Below are 8,606 nucleotides of genomic sequence, written 5' to 3' on the forward strand. Positions count from 1 at the left end.
TTACTTATGCCAGAATTGCAGGTTTCCACCTTACAGAGGTGCTATCTTTGTTTGCAGAAACTTTACAGAAACCCAAGCATCCATTCATTGTTATAATGGGTGGAGCCAAGATTCTTGAGAAAAGGGATGCTAGAAATGGAATTGATGAATGCGTATTTTGTTTCCACTGATGCATCATCGTCATTTCATTCCATCATTGCTAGTTACCCTGGAGTATTATGGCCTGTTTCTATACAATGTCCAGATCCAAATTTCTCCAATCCTGAATGTCGATGGAGGATGTTGCAAAGGCTACTTGTGAAAGCAATTATTGAAAATATTTATCTCGGAGGAAATATCATAGCTCATGCTTCCACCATAAGGCTTGCGCTTCGCCAAGGTCGAGGTGAGGAACGCAGCTTCGCCAAGGTCGAGGTGAGGAACGCATTTGCAAAGTGATTAGCTCACCCTGCTTAGTAGAAGTAAAAGAACACTTTCAAATTTCTCCAAAAGGTGTCATTGATTGTAAAGACTAATAACGTGAAAGCTCTCTGAGGTACTAATGTGGAAATTTCAAGACTGCCTGCATAATTTGAATGTAGAACTTGATTCATTCCTGCTTGAAGTTTATCAAAAGTTCAATCCAGAGAGCTATATAACAGTGAGTGATGCCTATGCATTAATTGGTGACATTTCTGGCTTTGCGGAAAAATCGCAGACTTCTCTTATGCAGATATTGTTGTTGGAAACACAAACTGTTTTGAAGGATTTGGTTTTTCAGGGCATGATTGTAGATGATGAATATGCGATTCTGGGCTCTGCAAATATCAACCAACGCTCTCTAGATGGTTCAAGAGATACGGAGATTGCTATGGGTTCCTATCAACTGCATCATACATGGGCTTAGAAGAATTATCACCCACGTGGCCAGGTTTATGGATATAGGATGTCACTTTGGGCAGATATCCTCACCACCTCGTCTTCTAGTTGCTGCTCGTCTTGCTTCAGCTGGTGATGCGGATATTTATGAATACTTTTGATGGAGAGAAGTAATAGGCTTTGACAAAGCAAAGTGCTCAGAATTCCGAGCAGCAAAATTACTGCCAACATCTTCTCCGGTTGTTCATCTGGCGGCAAGTCAGCACCATCTTGGTTTTGCATAAATGGAGAGACAGAGTAAGGACTTGGGGTTATGAGACTCTCTTTTGCATTTCCAATACAAACGCTGGATTGACAGCTATTGCTGAAGTTTTAGAGAACTGCACATCTGTAGTGGTCGGTCCTAGTGGAGTAGGGAAGTCTAGTTTGATCAATGCACTGCGTCGTGGTCTAGATATTCCTAGTGACATGGACATTTTCACAGGACAGGCAGGGGATGGAAGCAAGTGGTTTGAAGAACAACGTGTTGGAGAAATTTCTGTGAGAAGTGGTCGTGGAAAGCACACCACCCGGAATGTATCATTACTTCCACTACCAACTGGTGGTTATCTTACGGACACACCTGGTTTCAACCAACCCAGTCTCATAAAAGTCACAAAGAGTTCTCTAGCGTGGATGTTCTCCGAGATCAGGCAAATGGTAAATGCGAGTGAGTCTGGTGGATGTGCCTTCAAAGATTGTCTGCATGTTGGTGAGCAATGCAAGCTCTTTCGGCCTGAGAAGGCAGAGTTTGTTCGAATGGCAGCATGATTTGAGGCCACTATTTTGTTTTGACAGCATCTTTCGATGACATTGATGCAAGCATGTATGATGGGTTGATAGTTCCTGGAGGAAGGGCATCCGAGCACCTAGCTCTAAATGAATCTGTTCTTAAATTGGTCAAGCGGTCTTCTGATTCAAACAAGCCCATTGCTTTTATCTGTCGTGGGCAATTGATTCTTGCTGGTACTCATGTTTTTGCGCATTAAAAAGCATCAAATATGGGCCAAACAGCTCAGCTAACTCGAAACCAGAAGACAAAGATAAATATTGATGAAAATGTGGTTAAAGAAAGCGATGAGGAGGACAGCACCCACGATGGGTCTTTGTTTTCTGTTCCTGTATGGACCATGTATTGCAATGGGCGCAAGGTGGGTTTTGCCATAAAACGCAATGTTACAGAGAACGACCAAGCCGTAAGCCGTATTGAAGATGATGCAGTCCATATCGGTTGGGGCTGGAGTTTTGCCCACTGTGACTAAGGGAGAGAAGGCGAGCTCATGTATATGAGAGCAACTTATGAACGAGTTGTTGGGTCTTCAGATTCAGAGTCCTTTCATATGATCAATCCCGATGGGAGCACCGGGCAGCAGCTCAGCGTTTTTCTTCTCAGGTCATGAGGACAAAAACAAACTACAGATTGGTGATGGAGATGCATGAATCAGATTCAATTATAGGGATATTTGATTGTGATAAATAGAAAATAGTTATTCCTGATACCTGTACCATAAAGAAATATTCCAAAGCATATTGTGTCACTGTGTAGATATAGATCAATCCCAAGGAAAAGGAAATAGGAAAGACCGTTTCCAATGAAGTATATTTCGTTTTTTTTTTTTTTAGTTTCTGCAGTCAGATTTCCATCTGCGGGATTCTCATTTGCAGTGCTCAACAGATATGCCCATTAGTATCGGATAAGAAAGATTGTAGAGGGGTTGATTTCCATCCGATATATGCGGTGGATTTATTCCAGATTTTCAAAATCTTCTCCTAATTGCGGTAAAATGGCCAACGCATTTCCAGATTTGGGGCGCAGTTATGAAACCCAGAATGTGCAAAGTGGCATTCAGATTCGACTGCTCATGTTTATCTTCAGCAAAGGAAGTGACACCTGTAATGCCACCTATTCACCAGATTCAACGGATTTCAGTGGAAAGAGCGCTATTCTCTCTTCAGGAAGCGCTGATTGTTTTTTTTTTAAGTTTATTTTATTAATAATGATAAAAACAAATGCCGGGTCTTGGGGTCGATTGTTTTTCGCCAGCTGTGTTTATTTGATATATTAAAAACAAAATCATTTGTAGAGTGAGTAAGGAGAGAGGGGAGAGTTTTTTTCTGAGCGCTGGGAGCTGCTGGAGAAGCAGAGAGCTTTTTATTGTACAGTTTTATGACAGAGAATTTAATGGAATTTCACAGCTCTGTTTGCTGAGATTCATGTGGTATGTTGATTTAGCATAAGTTTTTCCCTTTGTCTCATATGTAATCAGTGATGTTCCATTTCATTTCATGACCCTTTCAAGCTGAACAAATGAAGTGATTAGGTAGGAATTCATAGTATTATATGCTCCTCCTATAAGTTTGTTCGCATTCGATGTTTTCTACTGTTTAAGGAGGATTCAGAGTTATTGTCTGCCCTCCTTAGCTCCTCACCAGTCTTGCCATCCCATTTGAAACCAGATTTGGTGTTAAATTGCATGCCTACCTTGCCTCAGTTGATAACCTGTGTAGTCATTATATTTTTCTGTTTGAAGCTGTGATTTTGCCCATGTAGCCCAGAAAAGCCCCGTCATTCCATTAAAAAACCCCAAAAATCATCAAATCAAACCCCCTATCAATTTACTAGCCTAAAATCTTTATTTCTATTTGGTCAGCCTAATTATATTATAAGATCTATCAAATCTGACCCGAGAGAGCCTTCTCATACCTCGTAGGGCTAGCTACGAGGTGAAATGGTTTGATGTAGCCTTGAAGGTTTACCTTCCTCAGCCTAGGGTGAAATCTCAAGCGCTAACAGAGACTTTACATTCTTTACAAAAACTTATACAAAATTTGGGTTAACTAGCCCAAAACTGACCCTAGGGACCCTATCCCAACAGGCCCCCAACAGAAAGATCGTGACTCGCCCTCGAGTCACCCAGTTGATGCCTCGATCTTGATGTGAAGACCACCCAGCTCAACCTACAACAATACAACTTGAGTAGTGCTCTGCGCTGCAACCTGCAACACTTCTTCTACCAATTTTTCTGTTGTCAGGCCCTACACTACTAGGCACATTGTCCTCTGTTTCTGCTACACCACCATTAGCTTTTCCTGAAGTGACAAAGTAAGCTGACAAGCTTCCTCTAGCCATGGTTGTAATCTGGCTTTTAGCAAGGCCTCTTTCCTCTGCAATTCTTCCACATGTGCTTGCAACTGCTTTCCCTCCTATAACTTCGCAAGGCGTTGCGCTAGTGCTAAAGTGCACGCAGTCACTCGAAACTCATCATACTGCTGCTGTGTCTCTCGGACATTGGTGGTCAGCTTCTGCAAGTTCAGGTCCTCTTGCATATTTTTCTGTAACTCCATAGCTGCGTCGAACATCGTTGTATAGTCTGTGAATGTGGTATCCAATGTGCTCATACCATCCTTGATTACTGCTTCGTGTTGCTCCCAAACCTTTGGCGTAGTCGTTGGCTGCCAGTTCAATTATAGCTTTGATATCTTCATCTGGAAATCAAAGGTAACTCTGCCAACCTCATCCTTTGATGCGTGTATGATGGCAGCCAATTTCCTTACTTTTTCCGATGATTCAACATCCTCTGGTATGTTCAGTTTCGGGTACTGACTTGTAGGATTGCTCGATTGCTATCTCCAGGCTCTGATTTCTTGCTGCATATCCTCATTTGCTTTTAGTGCCTGAGTTTTCTCTATGAACATCTGTTCATTATTGACTTTAAACTCACTTATGACTATGAGGACGCGTTGCTTTCGAATCTTCAGTTCATCTGAAACCCCCTGATGCAGCGCATGAAGGGTCTGGAGTGACAGCGCGACCAAATTCAGTCACATGTCCTTCACTGTGTTGATCACAATGTGATCCTCATCTGACTCTACTCGAACGGACACTTATGAAAAGGGTATGACTCTGAGGTCCAAAGTTTGTTCCAGCTTTGCCACTATTCCACTTCCTTGTGCCAGGCTCGCTTTCACCCCGCTCGTTTGCCCGACACCCGCCTGAATCCTGTTAGCCTAGATCTGCAGCTTACACAAATCTTTTTGGATGATCCCTAACGTCTGCATGTATTGTTGCTCAAACTATTGCAATAATTCCATCGTCGTGTCTCTAACTTTGTCCCCGCTTTCATCGAGATCGCCTTCTGTCAGCACCATTGGGTTGATGTGAGTTTTCTTATCAGACTTGTGTATTTTTCACCATCCAACAGTCTGCTCTTTACCACACCACTTCAGGCTAAACAGAGTGCTCTACTCCTCACCACCACCACCTCCCTATTCTGGCAACTCCTGCTCGTTCATGTGTTGTGAAGCTAACTTTTCGCCTTCCTATGTATCCTGATGTTCTTTTTCTGCCTGCTCCTTTGCAACGTGCTCTTTTTCCATCCGTTCTTTCTCCGCAGCTACCTTAGCAACTTCTTTCTTCTTCTGCTTAGCCAAGGTGTGCGCGGCCTTCTGAGTTGCATCCTTTCGCTTCTGCACAGCTGAGCTCTCTTCACCTTTGCTTGTTCCCACATCAAGCCCTGTGGGTTTGCACCACTTTGCTAGCCAATACCCCATGATCTCCTGTACGTCCATATCAGATACCAAATAGGGCAACTTGTGCCATACGTGTGCACTTTGGGTCCTTCCGTGCTCTGATTGACACACTGTGGAAATCGGCCTTAAACTCCACGTAGGCCATCAATTGCTCGAACAAGGTTGGGGAAAACCTTGGCCTCTAATTGATAACCATGTGAAAGTCAATCTCCATGAGGATCCAGAAAATTTTTGACTCCTTGATTCTTGCGAATCCTTTGTAGACCACAGAGAGGTAAACCGTGCGACCTCAGGTAAATCTTCCTTGTGCACAGGGAACTGATTGTCCTTTGGCAATCTCCAAGCTACTAAAATGATAGATAATAAAAGCCATGCATAATGGAACGACTTGCTCTCTTCCTGAGCTTCCTGATAGTTTGCGAGGAATTCCTTGCATAGATATTTTTCCCAATTGTATTGGACACCCTTCACGCACTGGGCTGCTAGTGACACTACTGGTGCCGGAACCTCATCCGCGTGACACTTTCTCGTGATTTTTCCCACAAGAATTTGGGCGGAGAACTGCACCACCTGGTCCTGAATAGAGCGGATAGAATATCCACGCGACTTCTTAACAAGCCCATACTTGGTCTTCATCTTATCTGCTAATTCTTTTTCCCCACTTTTCCCTCCAAACTCCTTGGCAAGGTCTGCTCCTTTGTAAGGTAGCTTCATTATCTGATGGATTAACATGTCTATAATTGGGATGGGATCCCCAACCCATAGACACCCATCATGCACCAGCGGGAGGAGTTGGCGCACACACACTGTGTTAATAGTCGATTTATAATAATGCGGCACGTAGAGCATGTGCAGCAGCCCCACCTACTCAACACCTCTAACCCACTTCATGGGCTCCAACCAAGTAACCCCCATCTCTTCATAGTATATCTTTGTCATATATTTGCTGGTCACAAAATGTGGGAACCTCTCATGCTCTGTGAGGTCGCAATCTTCCATTTTCAACACTGGAATGCATGCTAATGGAGTACCTTTAAATTCCACCTGTTGAGGCAACAAGGGAGTCAACACCATTATTTTTTCGAAATCTGGATCCTTGGTAACTTTGGTTCGTCCATGCCGTGGAGGGATATACTTGGGAAGCCGTGAGATAGGCTTGACCTCTTCGGTATCCAATTCCTCTATACCTTGGTATTCCTCCTCCTCTAAATCAATCACTTTCTCTGGTTGTTTGTCTTTTTTCTCCTTTTGTCACACCTCCTGATTCTTCCTTGGTGACAATCTCATCGGCATCGGCTTCTTTTGCTTTTCTTTTGTGGCAAATTACTTCAGCCTAGGCGACCTCGTCACCGTAGGAACATCAGGCATAGCTTCCATACTTGTTATTTCAGGGTTTGGCGTGTCAGAAACAACAACTTCAGAACTCACAGCCTATGCGGGATTGGTGGCAGTCATTTGAGTGATAATAGTCCTCTGGTTAACTTCAGGCAATGTTGCGAATATGGGGTTGGAAATCAAGTCCTCCCAAACCTTACGATTCATAAACTTCAAACAGCAAAGTGCACCGACAACTCTTAGACAACAAAGTGTTCTTCAGCAGACCAACATGCTCAGATAAAAGGAGGATTTGAATTCAAATCCGACTGTTCCCCCCAATTTCTGATCATAAATGCATCTTTGGTGACATATATTCAAATATTTTTGCCATAAATAGTGCCTACCTGCTCCTCTTAACTGATTTTTGGCCATCAAATCATGAATAGTAACCTCAACATCTACTTTTTGACCCACCAACGCGGCGCCATCCTCCATGCCGCAGCTCATCCAACGCATATTCACCTGTCGTACCCCTGTCATCCGTCATGCAGCCTTTCCACCACATTCTTCACCATATCGGGTAGCGTAGTTTATAGTCCTACAATCCCTTGCAACTGCCTGGATTACTGAGATTGTCCTGCTTCCATATAGTCATCGCGTAGGGGTAGGATCCCCTGTGTACAACTTCAACCTACTGTTGTTCACTTTTCCAGGGAATGGTTCTCCATTCAGCTTCGTGAGTTGTACTGCGCCACCATTTGTGATCTCCTTAATAACATATGGCCACAACCAATGCATTTGAAACTTATCTGGAAACTTCGTGAACTTGTTGTCATATAATAACACCAAATCATCTACCTGAATCTGCACAACTTAATATGTCGATCATGCCATGCTTTCTCACGTTCCTTTTGTACATGCTGGTGAAATCTTGCAAGGAAGAGATCTTTTTCTAACTCCATGATCTACGCGAGCCGTTCCTCCAAGGTCTCGCGGTCTGCCATCTCAGTCAATGCTATAATCTATAAGCTTGGCATGACATACTCCATCGACGTTACTGCTTCAATTCCATAGACCAATTTGAACGCTTTTTGTCCTATCAACTTCTTACAGGTCGTCCTATAAGCCCATAACACAGAAGGTATGCGTATGTCCCAGTGATTCCTCTGCGCATTTCATACCTTTGTCAATGCATGCTACAAAATATTTTTAAAAGCTTCCACCATTCCATTTGCCTAGGGGTGATAGGGCATTCTCTTCTGAGGATATCCCTGAAATTATTCCAACATTGCGTTGATCATTTCATTCAAAAAATGCGTACCCTTATAACTCATCAATATCTTCGGGCATCCAAACCTCTTTAAGACATATTCAAACAAGAACTTTGCAGTAGTGGCTGTTGTACAATCCTTCGCTGGCTGCGCTTCCTCCCATCTGGTTAAGTACTCAGTTGCAGTAATAAGATACCATGCACTCATCTTCTTTCCTGGGGGTTGTATTGGACCTATAAAGTCAATGGCCCACTTATCAAATACCTGCAATGAAACTTGAGGATGTAAAGGCAATTCATCCTTCGCGAAGGCTTCCTTGTCCTTTGGCAAGCATCGTATGCCTTAGAATCCTTGTGTAATGTTGGCCACCATAACCTAGTGCGCAAAATCTTCTGCGTGGTCACTGTCCCTGCATAGTGGCCTCTTGTCACTCCTGCATGAGCTTCAACTAGGATACTAGCGTGTTCAAACTCTGAAACATACCTACGCAATATCTCATCCGTTCACATTTTATATAAATGTCCCACAATTACTGAAAAATCTGCAGCGTGAACTACTAAATCCTTCTTTTGTTGAGTGGAATAACCTTCC

At 43.2% G+C, this 8,606-nt stretch overlaps 1 pseudogene; it reads left to right on the forward strand.

The window, feature by feature from the left end:
• Positions 1–541: 541 nt before the first annotated feature.
• On the forward strand, positions 542–1,668 carry LOC149153321 (small ribosomal subunit biogenesis GTPase RsgA 1, mitochondrial pseudogene; annotated as a pseudogene).
• Positions 1,669–8,606: the final 6,938 nt, after the last annotated feature.

Source organism: Pinus tabuliformis, chromosome 9, assembly GCF_031772625.1.
Source record: "Pinus tabuliformis cultivar Carrire ecotype Pingquan chromosome 9, CPIR1, whole genome shotgun sequence".
Classification (NCBI taxonomy): domain Eukaryota; kingdom Viridiplantae; phylum Streptophyta; class Pinopsida; order Pinales; family Pinaceae; genus Pinus; species Pinus tabuliformis.